This window comes from Pseudorasbora parva, chromosome 15 (genome assembly GCF_024679245.1).
Source record: "Pseudorasbora parva isolate DD20220531a chromosome 15, ASM2467924v1, whole genome shotgun sequence".
NCBI classification, from domain to species: Eukaryota; Metazoa; Chordata; class Actinopteri; order Cypriniformes; family Gobionidae; genus Pseudorasbora; species Pseudorasbora parva.
Window position 1 is genome coordinate 34,557,220 of NC_090186.1, and position 3,921 is coordinate 34,561,140.

At 31.5% G+C, this 3,921-nt stretch overlaps 1 long non-coding RNA gene across 1 annotated transcript; it reads right to left on the bottom strand.

The window, feature by feature from the left end:
- Positions 1-653: 653 nt before the first annotated feature.
- On the bottom strand, positions 654-2,504 carry LOC137040848 (uncharacterized). The gene is made up of 4 exons (XR_010897994.1): positions 2,416-2,504; positions 2,110-2,231; positions 1,476-1,596; positions 654-1,035 (listed from the first exon to the last, which is right to left on the bottom strand). It is a non-coding gene; the product is annotated as an uncharacterized lncRNA (long non-coding RNA).
- Positions 2,505-3,921: the final 1,417 nt, after the last annotated feature.

The following is a 3,921-nucleotide window of genomic DNA, read 5'->3' on the forward strand; positions in this document are numbered from 1 at the left end:
AGCCTCTAATTAATTAGATTAATTTTTTTTAATCGAGTCGCGGCCCTAATTTCTATATTATATTTTAATCTGTTATATTTTAAAATATATGACAGACAGTGTACATTAGATTATTTCATATTTACCATGTTTACAATATATATGATAATTATATACTATGTAATATAAATCAATATATTTAGGACATATGTTCCCATATAAATCTGATTATATTATCCAGTACATTGAGGTATATTATCTCATATAATTTTATATATATTTACATAAATATACAATGACTCTTCCAATATATAATTTCATATATTGTAGGATATATTTCAATATATATAGCAATATATTGAATAGTATAATGATATGTATTTAGTCAATATATGAAAACGGCAATAATTGCAGTATTGTCCCATATATTGCAATATATAACTTGCATATATAATATATTATTATATAATATATCATATGATATATTACCATGTAAATTTCACAATATATGGAGACACATGATATATATTGTCAACTAATATATTGAGAAATATATTGTCAACTAATATATTGAGAAATATATTTTTGTTGCGTAAGGGTGAATGTGTATTTACTGTACCAAACACCATACACAATACTCACCATACTTTATCACTCAACACTTTATTGGAGGATACAGTATACAGTTAATAAAGTAGAATAAAGTCAAATAAGATTCAAGATAAATAAAAATGGGTTTTAAAAAACACATTAACATCATATTAATCCATTCACAGCTGCTGAAGCCACACAAATGAGTGCCACATAATCCCATCCAGTCAACTATGATACAGAAAACAGATTTGATATAGTGTTGGAAAATAATGATTCATTATTACAACTAGACTGGTTTCTGTCTCTTCCCTCTATCATGTTCATGTTCTTCTTCTTCTAAACAGTTCGCCCACTTGTACCCTACAGTATAATCAATGTACAGATGATGTGATCACTGATGTTGTGTAGCCTTATTTCAACCAGAGGAAGAAGTCGTATAATCCGGTGTTCTCCAGTCCTGGTCTAAAAGTAAAACAACAAACACAATTCATATTAAGTTTAATGTACAGTCAGGTTAACCTATGTTCTTCAGTAAACTCTCCACCTCAAAATGGGCAGAAATGCCAATTCCTGATTTAAATTTACAAAGCAGCAGTCAGTACATAAAATAATATACACATTGAAGCATTATGTATAATATTGCAGCCCATAATATTAGCCAAGTACTGAACAAAAACTAATTTACCCATATCAACAGCAACCTTTTAAACAGTAGATCTTTTAAAAGATCTTTTAGAAAGGCATGGTCTCTTCTGAGCCTTTGTCAGTGATGCTAGATTTCTTTAGTTACTTGTTTCAAGAGCATCACTTGTGATAGCCTTGACAATATAAAATTGTTAAAATACTGCAATACAACTTTCATGGACAGAATTAAGAAATAGGTACCCAGGCACCAGACTTACCATGCTTATGAAGCACCCATGGCCATGTATAGTTCTCAGAGAGCAGAGTTTTTGCCTCTTGTATTCCTCCTTGGCAGCACATCTTTTTCCTGTAGAATTTGTGCCTTCTCTTGCTATCCATCTTAAAACACAAATGCAATGTGTTTAGTCTGTGGAGTATAAGGCCTTGTTTCAAGCCAAAGAACTAACCAGATATTACACATAATTCAAAGAACATTTACTATTCGATTCCTAATATGTCCCAACTCATTATCTTCTAAAGCTACCCAGAACCATCCATGGTCTACAAAACAATGGAGAAATACATGGAGTTTATAACAACTAAATGCTTTTTCCCACACTTGTCTGCTTTTATCTAAGACAAACAGACGGTGCAGTTTTTAAGAACTGAAGGCCAAAAGTGTAATAATAATTGTATCAAAAAGGGAAAACAAATATTTACCATTTTAAATAAATCCAAGATACAGAACCTCATTTGCTTATTTTAGGAGTTATTAAAAGATTTAGACATGAATAATGGTACGTATTTTATCAGAGTAGAAAGAATGATCACTGTTGAAATGAATAGTCCTTTGAGAGATCAACATCAAATTTTGTACTACATATTACAGCATTGCTTCAATACAAGACATACCAATGGACTTGCGCACTTTTCTGTCTTCTTCGGGCACAAGATGTCCATCTTCCTTCCTCACCCTAAACAAATGACTTATTTTCTTAGCTTGCTTCGATATAAGGTCTGGTCTTTCTTCTCTTCTGTAAAACAAGAAAGTCTCACTTACTCTGTGAAGCAAATACTATTGTTTTTAAAACATATAAATTAAGACAGTTACAATAAAGTTAATTTATCATAAGATTAAGGTGAGCATTTGATTAGTATATATATTAAAACTGTATATACTTTAGTATATATACTGATATTGATAATATTCAACTTTACCTGTGAAGGGCTGATTACGGCAAGATTCGCTGAGAATCACTAGAAGCTCTTGTAAGGGTTGACTCTTAAAAGAGCTGTTGAGTTTGATATTGTAGAGATCTTTTAAACAAAAATAAATAAATAAAAGTAATCTGCAAGTAATCCTGCAAGACAGAAAGAAAGAGGAAATTGTATTACATTGCATGCAAGTTGTGAGTTCATACATAACTGTTTCTTGCTGTAAAAAAACGTTGCATAATTAAATGTTAAATACATGTATTTAGTAAGTTCACAGATATGTGTGCATTCCCATTATTAAAAGTATATAATAGCAAGCTATATCATATGAATTTGTTTGAAAATGTAGATAACTCACTTGATTTTGTGATCACATAAATTATTTACATGCAAACGGGACGTTATAAACATTGCAACTGATCTGATTAAGAAAAAATAATCGAATATCTGATGTCATGTGACCGAAGTGGCTTTTTGAGGCTTTTGCATCTGAACTCTTCATATACAAATACAGCTCTGGAAAAAAAAATTAAGAGACCACTTAACATTTAGAAATCCATGTTAAGTGGTCTCTTAATTTTTTTCAGAGCTATATGTACGAGAATCATACGAATTTGACAACTTGTTAAATCTTGTGAATTATTAAGACTTTGGGAATATGTTCTTACTGATTGAGCTATGGGATTTGTAAGAATAAGTAACAACAAATGCTAAATAAAATGTTTGATAAAGGGTTCAAACCAACTCATACATACCATTACAAATATTTGCTGTTGCAGCTTTCGGTTTTCTCTGTTACTTCTCCACAAACAAGAATGGGTTGACTGAGTCCGAGAGGCCCTTTTGGTCTTTTCAGGTAAAAAAAAAAAAGAAAGAAAGAGAGAAAAAAGTCATAATATATAATATATAGCATTATAAAGTATACTATTTAAATAACAATATTTGGATTTTACATTAAAATGCATTTAAAGCATGGTAATTGTTGTGGCTACTGTTTATTTACAACAAATATCACATTAAAACTACCAATACTGTGGTAAACGCGTGGCAAGTGTTGTTTTTTTTATTTTTATTGTGCTTCTACTACAAATGCCACGTTGGAACTACACTAGTAATTATTATTAAATATTAACAACTGTTTAAAGGTCTATAGCACGTCACGTGACAGTGTTAAATTACCCTATTAGCAAGGTGTGTTTATTTAGAAAGCAAAGAAATGCAAAGCCTCAGTGGAGATGATGACAGATACAATGCAGTGACTGAACATGATCGATAACGACAAGCAGAAAATACTTTATATCAAATATTAGGACATAATGTGTATGACTACTCACCAACATGTGGCACACGTGATCTGATGCCAAACATCGCGATGTGTTCTGATTGAGACTTCTTCAGCGCGATTTCATACCGATAGAATTGCCGTCTAATGTTGACGCCAAAGGTTTCCCACTGAAAGCAATTGGGTTCCCAGTTCGTCCATCGCGTGACGCCGAGGGGTCTACCTGT